Raw genomic sequence first — 18839 nt, 5'->3', positions numbered from 1 at the left:
GAGAATGAGCAATCCGCACCTCTGAGTAGGAGTTCATGGTTCTCACCTAAAAAAGGATAGCTTATAGCCGTAATCGTGTTGTTTTTTGTATTCTGTGTTTTGTCTGAGTCACGGCTGGTGTGTGTTGCTTTTTGTTGTTTTCTTGCCTGAAAGGACTTCTCGCTCGACCCAATTTTACTCTTGGCGAAACACTGATAATCCAGAACATAGCCTTAAACTGCAGGTGCATTAGTTGGAGGGCTCGTGGCCACCTGGTCACCTGAACAGGGACTTGAATCCCGGACACTCAGATCAAAAGTTTATTGTTCAGGTTCAACCTTGGCTCAACCTTTGTCTTGTCTGACCATTAACTCTTTTTGTCCAGAAGATATTAGGCTTGTCCATGTGGGCAGTTTAAGACCTCCGTCGATCTTGGAGGTGGCAATTTCGGGACAGGGGCTTCTTCATCTCTGCAAGGTCAAGTACAGTATGCCAGAAGATTTTGCCTTGTGATTTGTCCTCATTCATCAAGGGCCTGGATAGCTCAGTTGGTAGAGCATCAGACTTTTAATCTGATTGTCCAGGGTTCAAGTCCCTGTTCAGGCGGAGAAGAGTAGACCCCACATTACCAGCATGGGGACATACCAACCCAAGATGAGAACACCCTGGGCCAGGTACACAGCAACACATGTGGCAGAAACACAGCTTCACCCTGGCCCCTCTTTTAGCCTCTACTGAAAAAGTGGAACACCACCTTTGCAGCTGAATTGCTCAGTCGGGCGAGTGCGAGAATTAAGATTTAAAGGTCCGTGGTTCAAGCCTGGGTTTGAGCACAATCCCTATTTACGTTGCGACTTTGCCAATAGTTTGAAAATGCTTATTGGCAGGCTGAAAGGACCTTAACTTCATTCATCAAAAGGCCACCCCTTCAGACAATGTTAGAGGAGGTTACAAGCCAAACCTGTCAAGCCGTGATTGTGATTTCATGTTTTGTTGAAGAAAAGCCCATAATTTGTGGAACAATTTTCCCTACAAGGGAGAAACATTTGTCAATTTGGACAATTGTCAATATGCCCCCACTTTGGACACATTTGTTTGGCAACTGCTTCACCAGTCCCCTTAAAGGGCTCACCCTTCATAGTGTAGTGGTTAGCACGTTTGCCTTACATGCAAAAGGTCCCTAGTTGGAAACTGGGTGGAAGCAAGGCCGTTCAATTCCTTCTTTCACAAAAAAATCAAGGTGACAAATGGGAACAAGGATATGTGCTTGATCCCTGAAGGTGTGTACACGGGCATCTGTCCCCAGTTTGGACACACAATCCATATTTCCCGGATGACTGATCGGGTGCGTCACTGGCCTGCACGAAGGGGCTTATAGGAAGGAGGTGGCCGCTGTGGTGTCGTTGCATGCAAACAACATCCTCATCCTTGACACAGCGAAGACCAAGGAGGAGAATAATCGTGGATTCGGTCCGCTTACACTGGCAGGATTTCACCAGTCCTGTTGAAAGCCTGGCCACTGGTGTGGTTTCCGTCATGCAGTGGTTCGCCTAACACTGAAGACACTCCTTCGCCGGCGCTGTGGCTTAGTTGGTCGAAGTTCCTGTCTCGTAAACAGGAGGTCCTGGGTTCAAATCCCAGCAGTGCCTTGCATATGTGTTTCAGCGACTCAATTTTTTTCTCTCCAACATTTCAAGTAAATGTTTTGAATCAGATGTCATGTTCTGTTGAAGAAATATCCATCATTTCTGATGCCATATGTAGCATAAATGTCATATGTACTACAATGCTCTCGACAAAGGCAAAAACATTGTGCATTTGGACATGTGCGAGGATAAGAAATTAGCAAAACAAAAGAGGTTCGGGTCTAACATTTAAGGGAAGCGCTCTACTATCTGAGGTAATTCCCCTGCTGCTGCAATGTTGGCAGAGAAGGTCCAGTCACAGAACTATTTTGGTTCCTTTGCTGGAGTACGTCAAAGTGACACTGTCTCTGCCTTGCTGAGTGCAGACATAAAGCATGTGGATGCCTGCGAGGCTTCCCACACCCACCCGGAGTTCAGTTCGCAGGGTGTCATTGCGACACATAGCAGTTGCCATGGAGAAGTCCGTGGTGGGCCAGAGAAGAGAAACAACAGGTGTCCATGAAGGAATGAAGGAGGGTCAGAGCGTCCCGCTGCAGCAATCTCTTGGGAGAAGTTGTTTTCACAACACGACCTTGGTTAGCCGTGGTGGGGACGCCGAAATCCAGATTAAGAATATTGTTTGGGTTAGGTCGGGCAGCCACATTCCAATAGACCGGACCACCCTATTGTCCTTTCTGGCCTCCCAATTGATCCAACTGCTTTTGCAAAGCCGAAATCTTCACCAAGATGGTATCCTTGTTGTGATTGGCAGTCACAGTCAGTGTGTGAACGGCTTTGCCCACCAAATCATTCACGATGGGTAGCTGTGGGCCAGCTCGATCCGCTGCCTTCATCATCATACGAATTTTGCGATACACCAGGAAAGTGCCCAATCTAATCAGCAACAGACCTGTTATCATGGTTCCGAATAGGTAGACGTCTTTGATGTCCTCCACGGAAAGAATCGCCAGGCACATGACCTTCCACTTCCCCCAACTGTCCATCACGTACCCGGCGGTGAACGTTCCGTCAGGGCAGGCAGGTTCCCCCGTACCTGAGCTTCTCGTCGAGAAGATCGTGTCAATTGCGTGGAGAGACCAGTTGATCAATTCCATGATTTAGGCTTTTGGAGAGCAGTGCAGTGAGAGGCTCTTGAGGAAGTAGAAGACGAGACTAGGCAAGACAAAGACGCTAAGCAGGGAAGATAAGGGATAGGGAGGAGAGGGGAAAGATGCGACCGCCTTCGTTGAGAGCCAGAGAGGATTGTACCCAAAAATACTTTGCGTTCATCAAAGAGTAAAGCTGGTGTCCTGGTTTGCAATGCCTCAATTGTTACACCAGAAGGTGCGAGTCACATCCAAAACAAAGGGCATGCTGGACGCATAGCAACTGAACAGAAGTTGGCAAGGTGTGAGTCTCTGTGGAGCAATCGGTCAGCGCGCTCGGCTGTTAACCGGGAGGCTGGTGGTTCGAGCCCACCCAGGGACGTTCTCTGGATGCATCAGTGTCACTGTTCCTTCATGTTTGCGCTCCACTCTTGCACAGCACTTGTGTGGTTCCCAAATGGCAAACTGCGTGTCAATGACTTTTCAAAAGCACATTCCTGCTTCCATGGTCTAACACATTTGATCAGAAGTTAGGTTGATCAAGTCACAGATTTCAGTTTGAAGCTCTGCTTGAAAATATTATCTTTTGCAAAAGCGTCAGCCAGGATTATAGATTAAGAGACGACGGAATGCTTTTATGTTAAAAGGAATCAAGTCAAACCCCATCAACTGGTAAGCAGGGGCCCTTAAGAGAAGACACTGTATACTGTTGTGGTTTTTTGACAGACATGTCTAGTAAACAGGAGATCATGGGTTCAAATCCCAGCAGTGCCTTCTCTGTGTTTCAGCAGCTCCTATGCTGTTATTTAAAAGAAATGTTGTTCTTGTTCTGTTGAATAAAGACCCATCATTTCTGATGTCATATGTAGTATACATGTCACATGTACTACAATGCTCCCTACAAAGATGTATTTGGACATTTGCAGGTTTAAGAAAACAGACCACATTAGCCAAATATCTTCTGGACAAAAGAGTGGTCAGACAAGACAAAGTTTGAGCCAGTCACCTGAACATTAGACTTTTGATCTGAGTGTCCGGGATTCAAGTCCCTGTTCAGGTGACCAGTGATAGGGTCTGAGGTCCACTTGCAAACGCCTCCTTTTTGCCCACAAAATACAAGGGCAACAGGACAATCCCTTGGTACTTTATGGAAACAATGTGAGGTGCCTGGCTTTTAATTAGAAGTGGAAAGACTTGTGTAGCCCCTCACACAAATCATGTGTCTTCCTCCCATGCACATGTTGCCAGCTGATCCTTGACATCAGCAAAATTTTTGTTCTAGGACAATGGGGTCACCTGCCCCCATTGGTCTTTTCCAAGGAGTCACGGTGGCCGAGAGGTTAAGGCGTTGGACTCGAAATCCAATGGGGTTTCCCCCGTTTTCTTTACCTCTCCCCGGTCTTTCAGCGGCCTTGTCGAGGGTGTTTCACAGATGGGTGGGTGGTGTGATGTTGGATATGGGGGCCAGTGGGTTGTCGACCTTTTGTTGTTCCTGAAGCACATAAAGAAGAGTGGCCACTGTACTGGCCGTCCTGGCCACTGTACTGGCCACTCTTGATCTTCTTGATCAAACATCAAGAAGACCACATCAATTTAGAAAAATTAAAAAGTGATATCTTGGCAGAAAAATGCCCGGTTAGCTCAGTCGGGAGCGCATGAGACTCTTAATCTCAGGGTCGTGGGTTTGAGCCCCACATTGGGCGGTTCAGCTGTTTTGGTGATACATCTTAAAGATTTCTTTCCTGTGGAAAATTCTGCAACATGCGGAAAACATTTCATTCGAAGTACACAAAAACAAATCCCATTCTTGTAGGACCACAAGTGGTAGAGCGCTCACTTCGCATGTGAGATGAAGTGGAATCGATGCCTGCATTCTCCAAATGGTATATTATGCCTTTTTCTTGCCAAAAAAGCATTCTCAATCTCCCACATCGTACCGGATGCTTGGATTAATTGCATTCTAATGATGTTTCCTAAAAACACAGGTGGTGTCAAAACTGGTGCATTAGTATAGTCCGATGAGGATGGGATTCGAACCCATGCGTGGAGAACACAATGGATTAGCAGTCCATCACCTTAACCTCTCGGTCACCTCATCTCCTTCGTGGACATGGTCTTGTTGACTCAAAATGACACATCTTAATTAGCGTTTTGGTGTTGCAGAAATTGTGGCAGCCTTCCTGTGCAGCGGGGGGATTTAACTCAAAGGCTAGAGTTCTTTCTCTACATGCAAGAAATAGCGGGTTTGAGACCCGTATTGTCGAAATGATATGTTATGGCTTTTTTTTGCCAACAAAAGCGTTCTTGATCTCCGACATCGTACCTTATACTTTGATTCATTGCATGCTAATAATGTTTACTAAAAATACAGGTGTGGTCAAAACTAGTGTATTTTTACATCACCACACTTCAAGTGGACAGACAATCTTGTCTTTTCAGACAATACAATTACAAAAGCAACACACACCTGCCATGACCCTGAATCGGCCGGGGTTGTTGCGGCCACAACACAGAGTAGGAACCACTATACAATTACGGCTGTGAGCTATGCTTTTCTGGGCAAGAACCATAAACTCAGACTTGGAGGTGCAGATTGCTCATTCCAGCTGGTTCTTTTTCGTCTGCGAGCAAAGCTTGAATTTCATGTGGGTGTTGTCCTGGCAGGAGAAACATTTTAGCTTGTGTCGGCATGGCTACCGTGACAATGGCCCATTTTCCTTTCCAGTAAATGTGCATCAGCTGAACACTTTGCAGACCTAATGCTGTGAACATTTGTTGTATGTCACCTCCCAACTGAACTTGTCTGGTCTTAATATGTAATTGTCTGGCTGTGTTGTTGTGATCGATGTTGATGAAATCAAGAGAACAAAGTCACCCCTTTACAAACTATTTGCCAACTCACGATGCAAACAGCGATTGTGCTGAAAACTGGGCTTGAACCAGGGACCTTTAGATAGTCAGTCCAACGCTCTCCCAAATAAGCAATTTCAGCTGCAAAGGTGTTTCTCTGCATTTTCAGTCTGGGCTAAAAGTGGGGGTAGGGTGAAGCTGTGTCTGTGCCACGTACTATGTTGCTGTGTACCTGGTCCAGTGTGTTCTCATCTTGGTTTGGAATGTCCCCATGCTGGTAACGGGTGGGGAATAGAGTCCGTTGATGACGATAAGCGGGGCAGAAAATGGATGGAGTTCACTGGTTGAAGTCGCCAGGTACCATAAAAATGGCAATGGGCCACAAGCGTGTTCTGAATTCCCCTTTGGCCAAATTGGCTAAATGGCCGTACAAAAAGCACCATACTTGGAGCCTGTGGTCAATGTCAACAGTCGGGCTAATTCAGTTCCGTTGAGACGGTGATTATGTACCAAGTCAGTTATGTCAATCAGGATTTGGTCAAGGTTGTTGTGTGGTTTTGGCATGGATAAGGCTATGTATCTAAATTTAGGAGGAGTCCATGGTCTGTAAACATACTGAGATACTCCCCCTGCTGTTGCGGAACTTGCGGGAACTTGCAAATTTTCCCACTGAGGGACGAATAAAGCTCCTCTCGCTCCTTCTGAAACAAGGTTGTCTGTGGAATTGATCAAACATCAAGATGGCCACATCGATAAAAAAGAAAAACAAAAAATTATATCTACAGCAGAAAAAGGCTTGGTTAGCTCAGTGGGTAGAGCATGAGACTCTTACTCTCAGGGGCCTGGGTTTGAGACCCACATTGGGTGTGCATGTGAGGAAGACACTTGGTTTGTGTGCGGGGCTACACAAGCCTTTCCAGTTCCAGTTAAAAGGTAGGCACCTCAGGCAGGCATTGGTGGTTCAGAGGTAGAATTCTCGCTTGCCAAGCGGGAGGCCCGGGTCTGATCCCCGGCCAATACAGTATATCTAAGCTTTTACCTAGAGCTCATGTTGAAAAAGGACAAAGGCTCTTTTCCTGCCAAAGGGCAGAACTCAGAATGACACCTGAAAAGTAACAGACCGGACCACCTGAGAGTTAAGGTGGACAGCACTTGAGTATTTGCAAATTTCTGTCAGAAGTGGAAACTTACTGAAACCTTACTGCAGTAAGGATGTAGTCTCTATGGAGCAATTGGTCAGCGCGTTCGGCTGTTAACTGAGAGGTTGGTGGTTAGAGCCCACCCAGGGACGCTCAATTGACACATGTGTTTGGCTTTGGGCTCCCTCCCTTGTATGAACATTTTTCCCCATTGGTGAACTGTTTTTGTGTCGGTGCCAGATGCACAGGATTTCCTTTTTTACTAAAGGCATCATTGTCAAGTTTGCATGCTTCGCAGGCACTATGCTTTAGTTGGTCAAATTACATGCCAAGCAAAGAGGGGCTCCTTGGTTCTAATTCCAGCAGTCCTCTACTGGTATTTCCATGACTCTGGTTTTCATACTTTTTATCAGAGGTCATGTTGAAGAACAAAGACTGTTTTCTGGAGAAACGCAAGACCCCAGGATGCAATAGGTCTGCTTTGTATACTTTTCAGCAGCAGTCATGTTGAAAAGCACCCCTGGTTTACTGCCCAGGAGGAGCAGCCTCGGCCACTTTAGAATGAAGGGTGACGCCACTTCAAGATGCAAGAAGCTGTCAGAAGTGGGACTCAAACCCACGCCTCATTAGATACTGCAACCTGAATGCAGCGCCTTCGACTGCTCGGCCATCCTGACCCTCCAGAGCCCACTTTTTTAAAAGGCATTCATACACTCTGTAGGTTATTATTTTATGTTAGTGTCAGGTTCAAACTCCTGGGACACTTGTAAAAACATTTAATTACAGAAAAGACAGACAACAAAATTCAAAATTTCTCGCAGCGAGGAAAGTGAAAAAACAAACCCAGTGACATGCCGCTCCACTCTGAGTATGCCATTCATGCTCCTCTCTTTTTATTTTCTTTAGGAGGTCCCTAATACATGGTCGTGCAACTCTAAGGGGAGGGGGAAGCAAGCAGTTGCACGAGCTGTACTTGTTGTCTATGTGTGTGTGTGTATGTGAGAATAATTACTTTTTGTACATGTGTTCTTATCTTGGCCCATTTTGCATGATGAACAGGAACATCTTCAAGGCCACTGCTGGCATTCCCAGGCACCTGCAAGATTAGTGGTGCTGGGAGTTGCTGGTCAGCGTCTTGGAATGTTCCTGCTTTAAAACACTCAAGACTATTGTCTATTGTCTAAGCAAACAGATATAAGGGTGATAACTTAACACTATAATAATTGAATTTACATTTTATTCTAACAGTTAGTCCAGATTAACAGCCTAGTTATTTGTGTCAGTCCCAGGGACCATTTCTAGACCCTTGTGTGACACTTGTGTTGGAGAGCCTCTTTTGGAGAGCCCTTGCATTCTTCCCAATTGGTAAACCCTTTGTATTGGTGCCAAATATACGGGATTCTCCCCCTGCTGACCGAATGACACACGACAAATGGCGTCGTCTCAATGTTGGCGCCGTTAATGTCTAGAAGAGTAAAGGCAGCATTGCCAGGGTGACTTGCTTGGCTGGCGCTGTGGCTTAGCTGGTCAAAGTGCCTGTCTTGTAAACAGGAGATCCTGGGTTCAAATCCCAGCAGTGCCTGGCTGCTTAGTCCGTGAAACTTTGGAAGCTGATTTCTGACCCACGTACCTCTTTTCCTCACTTGCCCTTCAAAAACGAGTCAATGGTGCATCCACAGCTGACATGATTGTTGTGGATCCCATTACGCCAGAAGGTGCTTGAACCCAAAGAGTATGACATTGTGATGTTTTGTCATTCAGCGCCACTTTGCGGAGGCTCATCCACTTGACAGTTTAATTTTTTTCTCCGACAGTGCAACCCCATGTGGCATTGGTGGTTCAGTGGTAGAATTCTCGCTTGCCAAGCGGGAGGCCCGGGTCCAATTCCCAGCCAATGCAGTGGATCACAGCTTGTACCTTTCTTTAGAGTTCATGTGAAAAAGTACAAAGGCTCTTTTTCCTGCGAAAGGGCAGAACTCAGAATGACACCTGAAAAGTAAGAGAATGGACCACCTGACAGTTAAGGTGGACAGCACTTGAGTATTTGCACATTTCTGTCAGAAGTAGAAACTTATTGAAACCTTACTGCATTGATGCTGATGTAGTCTCTGTGCAATTGGTCAGAGCATTGGACGGGCCGCGTGTTGTTGACATTTGCTGCCAGCCAATCAGGATGCGAGACAGATGTCAGACAAGCAGAGAGACTTTGGAGAAATGAAGTCAGGTATTTGAATCCCGTCTAAGGCATCAGTCAAGTCACAGTTTTCTTCTCCACAATATTATTTTTTTCCAATTAATCCCTATATAATTACAAATTATTCCTATCAGGCTTATATTGATACCAGTGCTTGAAATAAAATACAAAATCAATGCAATGTCACAAAGAATATTTATTTATCAGGTTGCCACACTCAAGAACACTCTCAATAATAATAAAAAAAATCTACATGTAAGCAGTTATGAATAATGAATATACACATTGTTCACTTATTTTGCCGCCTTTGTTTCTACTTTTCATAGAAAGGAGAGGCCTGGAACTCCCTCCAGCTCATCTCTTTTTCCATCCTGTGCTCTCTATAGATGGAGAACACTTTGGCAGGACAGTAGATGTACTTCTCTGAAGCCAGTGTGGATGCGGGGGCTTTTCCGGCCCTGCTTCAGCTGCATCCTACAGAGGCACTTTCGGACAGGGGGTGGAGGAGATTCCTCCCTCTTTCTCTTCTTCTGCTGTTTTTCCTCCACCCTCTTTCTTGTCTCATCCACCTCTCGCTGGAAGAAGTCTGTTTGACTGAAATCTTTAAATGGCATCTTAGGGTCTGTCAGACCTTCTGCAGCAATAAGATTATCTGACAGGGCCTTGTTGATGAACGTCGTGGTTGATGTCCCATCCACTTGATATTTTGATTTTGGTTGGCCACAGCACAGACATGGTTTTTGTTTGAGTTTTTTGGCACAGGAGGTGGTTGCTGCTGCTCCAACGGGGTATGAGCAGGTGGTGGTGGTGAAATAACCATCGCTGCAGGCAGTGTCACTACAGGCACAAGATGCAACTATTCCAACAAAGGGACAAATGATTACGCGTTTTTACCTGGCTTTGCTTTGGCTGAGCGAGAAGTCCTTTCAGGCAAGAAAACAACAAAAAGCAACACACACCAGCCGTGACTCAGACAAAACACAGAATACAAACAACAACACGATTACGGCTACAAGCTATTGTTTTTTGGGTGAGAACCATGAACTTTTTCTCAGAGGTGCGGATTGCTCATTCTCGCTGCTTCAAATTTGCCTGCAAGCAAACCTTGAACTTTAGACTCAGATCAATCGAAATGGTTGCCGACGCCCCTTTCTCTGTCTTGTTGCCGTTTCTCATTGAGGTTTCCTGACTGAGAGCAGATCGGCCTCACGGCTGGTTGGTTGTCTCCCGTGGACGGGCAGACCTTTCCAGCAAGCATTGGTAGTGCTGGGCTGGTCGTTTCTTGCTCGGTCTGGCTGCACTCGCAAGCCAAGGAGCTCGGCGTGGTGCTGCCTCTTGTTTTAAACACGGGATAAGGGGAGAGCGCGAACGCAGTCCCCCACTACCACAAATTATGCAGTCGAGATTCCCGCATTTGGGGAATTCGCAGAGGTCAGCTCAACCCATGTGCAATGGCTGAGCCTCGCCCTGGGTGAACCACCTTCTTGATCATGGTATCTCCCCTGGCAGGTAAGTATGAGTTGCACCGGTCCCGCCCGGACTAGTCTCTCGCACATGCCACATGCTGAGTGGTGGTCTCATCAGGTCGCCCACAACAAGCCCAGCCACTTGACCTGTGTCCAAATTCAGAGACAGGACTCTGGTTATCTCAAGGAGTCAGTCTGTGTGGCACTCTTGTGACTTCATTCTGAGCAAAGGCAGCGGCAGCAAGTGGCTTAGGGCAGTTGCTGCAGACGTTCAATGCGGAGACTGAAGTACTGACTCCACGTCCCTAGTCACACCATGTAACATGAGAGGCCAATATGTTTAACCCTGACACGTGTAGATGTGCAAGGTCGTTGTGAGTCAGTGGGTTGTCAGGGTCAAACTCCTGTGACACTTGTAAAAACACTTAAATGCAGAAATACAGAAGAGACAGACAACAATATTCAAAGTTACTCGCAGCGAGGAGAGTGAAACCACATACCCAGTTACATGCCGCTCCACTGAGTATGCAGTTCAAACTCCTCTTTATTTATTCTCTTTCGGGGGTCCCTACTACATGGTCATGCAACTCTAGGGATGGCAGTTGCACGAGCTGTATTTGTTTCTTTATGTGTATGTGTGTGTATGTGAGAGGAATTACTTTTATTGTTTTATGAGTTCTTATCTTGACACGTTCTTGCAGGATTAACGTGAACATCTGCAGGGTTGCGGTTGGCGCATCCAGGCACCTCCAGGACCTGGGGGTTGCTGGGGGTCTCTGATCAGGGTCACAGGAACATTTCTTCTTCAGCACATTCAAACACTCTTTCTATTGTCTAAGCAAATGGATATAAGGGTGATAACTGATGCTATATTCATTCTATCTACATTTTATTCTAACAAGGATCTATCCCTGAGCATCCGACAAATGCTCTGTCTCACCCTAAACCCAGTCCTGACAGCATTCTCAGTCGAGGACCTTGTCTTATTGTGTTGTCCATTGTGTGTCCATGTTTTGTTTATATTTCTGTTATATTACCTCAGATAGTAGAGCGCTTCCCTTAAATGTTAGACCCGAACCTCTTTTGTTTTGCTAATGTGGTCTGTTTTCTTATCCCCGCAAATGTCCAAATGCACAATGTTTTTGCCTTTGTCGAGAGCATTGTAGTACATATGATATTTATGCTACATATGACATCAGAAATTATGGATATTTCTTCAACAGAACATGACGTCTGATTCAAAACATTTACTTGAAATGTTGGAGAGAAAAAAATGGAGTCGCTGAAACACATATGCAAGGCACTGCTGGGATTTGAACCCAGGACCTCCTGTTTACGAGACAGGAACTTTGACCAACTAAGCCACAGCGCCGGCGAAGGAGTGTCTTCAGTGTTAGGGGAACCACTGCATGACAAAAAACACAACAGTGGCCAGGCTTTCAACAGGACTGGTGAAATCCTGCCAGTGTAAGCGGACCGAATCCATGATTATTCTCCTCCTTGGTCTTCGCTGTGTCAAGGATGAGGATGTTGTTTGCATGCAACGACACCACAGCGGCCACCTCCTTCCTATAAGCCCCTTCGTGCAGGCCAGTGACGCACCCGATCAGTCATCCGGGAAATATGGATTGTGTGTCCAAACTGGGGACAGATGCCCGTGTACACACCTTCAGGGATCAAGCACATATCCTTGTTCCCATTTGTCACCTTGATTTTTTTTTTGTGAAAGAAGGAATTGAACGGCCTTGCTTCCACCCAGTTTCCAACGAGGGACCTTTTGCATGTAAGGCAAATGTGCTAACCACTACACTACGAAGGGTGAGCCCTTTAAGGGGACTGGTGAAGCAGTTGCCAAACAATGACACAAGACGATGTGTCCAAAGTGGGGGCATATTGACAATTGTCCAAATTGACAAATGTTTCTCCCTTGTAGGGAAAATTGTTCCACAAATTATGGGCTTTTCTTCAACAAAACATGAAATCACAATCACGGCTTGACAGGTTTGGCTTGTAACCTCCTCTAAAGTTGTCTGAAGGGGTGGCCTTTTGATGAATGAAGTTAAGGTCCTTTCAGCCTGCAAATAAGCATTTTCAAACTATTGGCAAAGTCGCAACGTAAACAGGGATTGTGCTCAAACCCAGGCTTGAACCACGGACCTTTAAATCTTAATTCTCGCACTCGCCCAACTGAGCGATTTCAGCTGCAAAGGTGGTGTTCCGCTTTTTCAGCAGAGGCTAAACGAGGGGCCAGGGTGAAGCTGCGTTTCTGCCACATATGTGGCTGTGTACCTGGCCCAGGGTGTTCTCATCTTGGGTTGGTATGTCCCCATGCTGGTAATGTGGGGTCTACTCTTCTCCGTCTGAACAGGGACTTGAACCCTGGACAATCAGATTAAAAGTCTGATGCTCTACCAACTGAGCTATCCAGGCCCTTGATGAATGAGGACAACTCTCAAGGCAAAATCTTCTGGCATACTGTACTTGACCTTGCAGAGATGAAGAAGCCCCTGTCCCGAAATTGCCACCTCCAAGATCGACGGAGGTCTTAAACTGCCCACATGGACAAGCCTAACATCTTCTGGACAAAAAGAGTTAATGGTCAGACAAGACAAAGGTTGAGCCAGTCACCTGAACATTAAACTTTTGATCTGAGTGTCCGGGATTCAAGTCCCTGTTCAGGTGACCAGGTGGCCACAAGCCCAACTAATGCACCTGCAGTTTAAGGCTATGTTCTGGATTATCAATGTTTCACCAAGAGTAAAATTGGGTCGAGCGAGAAGTCCTTTCAGGCAAGAAAACAACAAAAAGTAACACACACCAGCCGTGACTCAGACAAAACACGGAGCGCCGTCTGATGACGTCGGGAGTGTCGTCCCCATGCAACTGGGAGCTAGTCGCCTTTCGTCAGCAGAGAGGAGTCACCGTCCACGCCTGTGGCTGTGCCTGTACTGTGGGAGTCCTACACACAATTTCCCACTGTCCAGTTCGCCCAGCACGCCAACGCTCTTCCTCCACCAGGGATATTCCCCAGCTGCTGGCACTGCCCGCTCCAACCACACCGGCTGCGTCATCCGCTTTGGTGGGCCGACTTCAGGTGGAAAGTACGATATCCTGGGCGGGGGAAGCTTCTCCTACCACAGCATTAATTGACTCTGGGGCGGACGAGAACTTCATTGATAGCGGACTGGTCAGTTCTCTCAACATTCCTACTGTTGAGCTTGTCCCCCACAAGAATGTCCGCTCGCTAGATGAACATCACCTGGCATGCATTACGCATCAGACGTGCACCATATCCTTGGTGCTGTCGGGTAACCACCACAAGGTCACAAATTTTTTTCTTATGCCCTCTCGCTCAGCTCTGTTAGTACTCGGCCTCCCCTGGCATCCCGTGCGTATGTTGTGATTGTGATGTTTTGTCATTCGGCGCCACTTTGCAGAGGCACATCCACTTGACAATTTAAATTGTTCTCCGACAGTGTTTCCCAACTTGGCATTGGTGGTTCAGTGGTAGAATTCCCGCTTGCCAAGCGGGAGGCCCGGGTCCGGTTCCCGGCCAATGCAGTATATCTCAGCTTATACCTTTCTTTAGAGCTCATGTTGAAAAAGTACAAAGGCTCTTTTCCTGCTAAAGGGCAGTATTCAGAATGACACCTGAAACGTAACAGACCGGACCACCCGAGAGTTAAGGTGGACAGCACTTAGTGAAACCTCACTGCAGTCATGCTGTTGTACTCTCTGTCGCTGCAATTGGTCAGCACGTTTGGCTGTTAACTGAGAGGTTGGTGGTTCGAGCCCACCCAGGGACTCTCAATTCACACGTGTTGGACTTTGGACTCCCTCCCTTGTATGAACATTTTTCCCCATTGGCGAACTGTTTTTGTGTTGGTACCAGATGAACTGCTGGCACTGTGGCTAAGCTGGTCGAAGTGCCTGTCTAGTAAACAGGAGATCCTGGGTTCAAATCCCAGCAGTGCCTGGGTGCTTGGTCAGTGAAACTTTGGCAGCTGATTTGTGAACCATGTACTTCTTTTTGTCACTTGCCCTTCAAGAACGCATTGACGTTGCATCCACAGCTGACGTGATTGTTGTGGATCCCATTACGCCAGAAGGTGCTTGAATCCAAAGAGTATGACATTGTGATGTTTTGTCATTCAGCGCCACTTTGCAGAGGCTCATCCACTTGACAGTTGAATTTTGTTCTCTTACAGTGTGTCCCCACGTGGCATTGGTGGTTCAGTGGTAGAATTCTCACTTGCCAAGCGCGGGCCGCGCGCGTGTTGTTGACATTTGCTGCCAGCCAATCAGGATGCGACACAGACGTCAGACAAGCAAAGAGACTCGCCTGCCACGCGGGCATGATTACCATTACCATTACCATCTATCAGGGATGGCAACTGAATTAAGAATCAATGCCAGAAACCTGCAACAGGATTTCAGATAATGTTTTGATGCAGACTGGTCATGATGCCTCTGAAGTTCACCAAAGCAGACCTGACTTAAGGTGACTACACTTCCAAAGTTCCCAGTGATGACTGAACCTCTCGCTTTTTGTGTTCCCCGAGAAACTCGGTCAGCTGTGGAATTGATCAAAAAGGCCAGGTTAAGCAGAAAAAGGCCTGCTTAGCTTGCGGGGGCCGCGCGGGTGTTGTTGACATTTGCTACCAGCCAATCAGGATGCGAGACAGATGTCAGACAAGCAGAGAGACTTCGGAGAAATGAAGTCAGGTGTCCGAATCCCGTCTAAGCATCAGTCAAGTCACGATTTTCTTCTCCACAATATATATTTTTTTCCAATTAATCCCTATATGATTACAAACTATTCCTATCAGGCTTATATTGATACCAGTGCTTGAAATAAAACACAAAATCAATGCAATGTAACAAAGAATATTTATTTATCAGGTTACCATGCCACACTCAAAAACACTCTCAGAAATAAAAAATGAATACTAATCACAAGCTATGAATAATAAAAAAAAATGTTCATTTATTTTGCTGCCGTTGTTTCTCCTTTTCATAAAAAGGAGAGGCCTGGAACTCCCTCCAGCTCATCTCTCTTTCCATCCCGTTCTCTCTATAGATAGAGAAGACTTTGGCAGGGCAGTAGATGTACTTCCCTGCTTGCCCTGGAAAGCCAGTGTGGATGTGGGGGCTGTTCGGATCCTGCTTTAGCTGCATCCTGCAGAACCGGCACTTTCGGACAGGGGGTGGAGGAGATTCCTCCCTCTTCCTCTTCTTCTGCTGTTTTTCCCTCCACCCTCTTTCTTGTATCATCGAGCTCTCGCTGGAAGAAGTCTGTTTGACTGAACTCTTGAAATGGCATCTTGGGGTTTGTCAGACCTTCTGCACCATATTTTTGGAAAACCTTTGTGGGGCAATAAAAGTATCTGACAGGGCCCCGCTGATAAAAGTCATGTATTGATGTCCCATCCCCTTGATATTTTGATTTTGGTTGACAACAGCACAGACATGTTTTTGTTTGAGTTTTTTTGACACGGGAGGTGGTTGCTCCTGCTCCAATGGGGTATGAGCAGGTGGTGGTGGTGGTGGTGATGGTGGAATGACCATAGCTGCAGGCAGTGTCACGACAGGCAAAGCAGAGGTAGTGCTTAGCAACTGCCAAAGCTGCTGTGTATGTTGCAGCTTCTCTGGGCTGGTATTTAGTGAAGATGATGTATTGAGAAATTTACTGTTGTGTTTTATGTATTTAGAAATATGCAATTTTGATGTTGGATGCAGCATGCTGTTGGGGTCTTTGCTGGACTTGTGGACAAGAGTGCCATACTCCCGAACCACAAGCTTGATCATGTCCTCGTGCCCGCGGTGTTTATTAAGGAGCTCGTCAATTGCCGACTTCTTTGGAGACGGCCAGCGCTTGTGGTCCAACACAAATACTCTCCCTCCAGTCTTCACTGGTCCAGTGCGGGCAGCAGTCGGAGAACATTGGATGGGCAATCTTCTTGTGGGCTCTAGGCAAAGAAAACCATGAGATACACATTTGTTATTTGGTTCAAACAAGATGCAACACTATTAGAACAAGGGGACACATGATTAGTTTAGATAAGTTTTTACCTGGCTGTGGCTGAAGCTCAGAAACAGAAGCTTTATTGTCTAACTCAGATGCTGGGATAGGGGCCACACGACTAGACATAGTCGCAGTAGCAGTTTGAAGAGGGTGAACAGAGTGGGGAACAAAGTTGAAAGCCTGGTGGGAGGTGTGGAGGAAGGCTGCACTGGTTCTGCTCCCTGACCAGCTCCTTGATCAGACAGGATGCCTGGAGAAGGAGCACTTGTGGCGCGGCCGGGGTCCTTCTTGGTTTTATGTTTGTCCCAGTCTAAAGGGACCGAACAACACTCTGGCTCCCTGTACTCCAGGCCAAACCTGGACAAACTTTTCTTCGCCAAAGACCCGTCTGGAAAAAGCATTGAGGGAGCACATCAGTGTAGGGTCGAAAACAGGCGGGAGACAAACGCCTGGCAGTTTCAGGTCCAGCAGACACTGATAGTTCCAGCGACACACTCGTGTCATGGCCTGGGCCTGGAACAGCTCTTGGGACACCTGCGTGCCGGTCACCCATTTGGCCTGGTGGAAGTGGTAGCCCTCCTGCTGCGACGTGCCTCTGATGGGGATCCAGACAGGGACTGCTGCACGCTCACCTGGCACATGGTTTAACTGTATCATTCCTCCACGGCGGTACAGTATGCCCCCTTCCACCTCAGGATCACTGAGGCAACCGCGCACAATGTGGACACGTTGGATCCTCCATCTCTTTAGCATGGAGGGCTTATATAGAGGGATGCCATTCGGATCTGTGGTCAGGTGAAAGTGTCAGGTTCAAACTCCTGTGACACTTGTAAAAACACTTAAATACAGAAATACAGAAGAGACAGACAACAATATTCAAAGTTACTCGCAGCGAGGAGAGTGAAACCACATACCCAGTGACATGCCGCTCCACTCTGAGTATGCAGTTCATACTCCTCTCTTTTTATTCTCTTTCGGGGGTCCCTACTACATGGTCGTGCAACTCTAAGGGGGGGTAGAGAAGGCAGTTGCACGAGCTGTATTTGTTTGTCTATGTGTGTGTGTGTATGTGAGAGCAATTACTTTTAATGTTTTATGAGTTATTTATCTTGACACATTCTTGCAGGATTAACATGAGCATCTGCAGAGTCGCTGTTGGTGCATCCAGGCACCTCCAGGACCTGGGGGTCGCTGGGGGTCTCTGATCAGGGTCACAGGAACATTCCTTCTTCAGCACATTCAAACACTTTCTATTGTCTAAGCAAATGGATATAAGGGTGAGAACTAACAAAATAGTACTTGTATCTACATTTTATTCTAACAGAAAGTGCTTCAACACCCCTTCCACTCTCTGAATAAGCGTCCCGGGCGGAGGAATCTTTATCCTGCAGTGCTCACGAATATGCTGCTTGGTGGGATTTGCAGGCTGGATGCCACAGAAGACGTATGCATCCTGGAGCCTCTGCAGGTCTTCCTGGTCCACCACAGAGAAGGCAGCCGATAGGAACTGTGCAAAGGTGCTGTATAGCGGGTGATGTTCTGAGGCACACTCACGAAGAAGCCGTCGCATACAGTGGACCAAGTCCAGCTTGATGACTATACTGTTGTTGTAGAAGGTTCTTGATGCACATGTATTCAACAGTTGTCAACCAATCACATACTCACTTTCATTTGACCCCCACCCCACACACACTCCATATTGTCTGTGGCCATGAATGTGACTGTGAATGGTTGTCTATATGTGCCCTGTGTGTTGCTGGTGACCAGGATGTAGTCCACCTCTCGCCTGAATATAGCTGGGGTAGGCTCCAGCATGCCCGCGACCCTTGTGAGGATAGGCAGTACGTAAGATGTATGGATATGTTCATTCATTTTCTACTGCTGCTGCTGGAGTCTATCCCAGTTGTATTCGGGCGAGAGGCGGGGTACATCCTGGTTGTCAGCCAATCACAGGGCACATATAGACAACCATTCACACTCAGTTTCATGCCTATGGACAATATGGCATCGCCAATGGGGGGGGCACGGAGAAAACCCACGCACACACGGGGTAACCAGAGAGCATGGAAAAGAGCATTTAGAAGCTTAAGTTCATGGTGTGTGAACTGACATTGATTTCATCTCTTTTCTTTTAGATGCCACGGAAGAAAGGTTTCCGTATGCGACGCACACCCAGGGCTGCCCAAGCTGTTGACTGTGCAGTTGCAACAAAAGGTAGGGAAGAAGTGAAGAGCTTGCAACCAAAAGGCGCTAAATCCAATTTTCACTAAGTTGCATGTTTTTCATGAGTTTAATAGACCTCTGTCATGTGTATCCAAATCACATATTTTGGTCTTGAAACCATTTTAAAAAATATGAAAAAAGTGATGTTCTAGTGAGAAGGGGTTGCTTTACCCTACTGGTTGTTGCAATCGTAATCCTGCTCAAGGTTCAACGTGAAATTGTGACATACAAA

General features: G+C 46.7%; 9 non-coding genes across 9 annotated transcripts; 5 read left to right on the top strand and 4 right to left on the bottom strand.

Moving 5' to 3' along the window:
• The first annotated feature begins 512 nt into the window (after positions 1-512).
• Positions 513-585, top strand: trnak-uuu (transfer RNA lysine (anticodon UUU)). Its single transcript has one exon. It is a non-coding gene; the product is annotated as a tRNA-Lys (tRNA).
• A 969-nt stretch (positions 586-1554) lies between these two features.
• On the top strand, positions 1555-1628 carry trnat-cgu (transfer RNA threonine (anticodon CGU)). Its single transcript has one exon. It is a non-coding gene; the product is annotated as a tRNA-Thr (tRNA).
• Positions 1629-3018: 1390 nt separating this feature from the next.
• trnan-guu (transfer RNA asparagine (anticodon GUU)) lies at positions 3019-3092 on the top strand. The gene has a single exon. It is a non-coding gene; the product is annotated as a tRNA-Asn (tRNA).
• Positions 3093-4726: 1634 nt separating this feature from the next.
• On the bottom strand, positions 4727-4808 carry trnas-gcu (transfer RNA serine (anticodon GCU)). The gene has a single exon. It is a non-coding gene; the product is annotated as a tRNA-Ser (tRNA).
• Positions 4809-8207: 3399 nt separating this feature from the next.
• trnat-ugu (transfer RNA threonine (anticodon UGU)) lies at positions 8208-8281 on the top strand. Its single transcript has one exon. It is a non-coding gene; the product is annotated as a tRNA-Thr (tRNA).
• A 1965-nt stretch (positions 8282-10246) lies between these two features.
• Positions 10247-10410, bottom strand: LOC131126863 (U1 spliceosomal RNA). Its single transcript, XR_009129381.1, has one exon. It is a non-coding gene; the product is annotated as a U1 spliceosomal RNA (small nuclear RNA).
• A 1247-nt stretch (positions 10411-11657) lies between these two features.
• Positions 11658-11731, bottom strand: trnat-cgu (transfer RNA threonine (anticodon CGU)). Its single transcript has one exon. It is a non-coding gene; the product is annotated as a tRNA-Thr (tRNA).
• Positions 11732-12716: 985 nt separating this feature from the next.
• Positions 12717-12789, bottom strand: trnak-uuu (transfer RNA lysine (anticodon UUU)). The gene has a single exon. It is a non-coding gene; the product is annotated as a tRNA-Lys (tRNA).
• A 1060-nt stretch (positions 12790-13849) lies between these two features.
• On the top strand, positions 13850-13920 carry trnag-gcc (transfer RNA glycine (anticodon GCC)). Its single transcript has one exon. It is a non-coding gene; the product is annotated as a tRNA-Gly (tRNA).
• Positions 13921-18839: the final 4919 nt, after the last annotated feature.

This window comes from Doryrhamphus excisus, chromosome 3 (genome assembly GCF_030265055.1).
Source record: "Doryrhamphus excisus isolate RoL2022-K1 chromosome 3, RoL_Dexc_1.0, whole genome shotgun sequence".
NCBI lineage: Eukaryota > Metazoa > Chordata > Actinopteri > Syngnathiformes > Syngnathidae > Doryrhamphus > Doryrhamphus excisus.
Note: the sequence above shows the minus strand (reverse complement) of the source record. Positions and strands in the feature narration are given on the sequence as shown.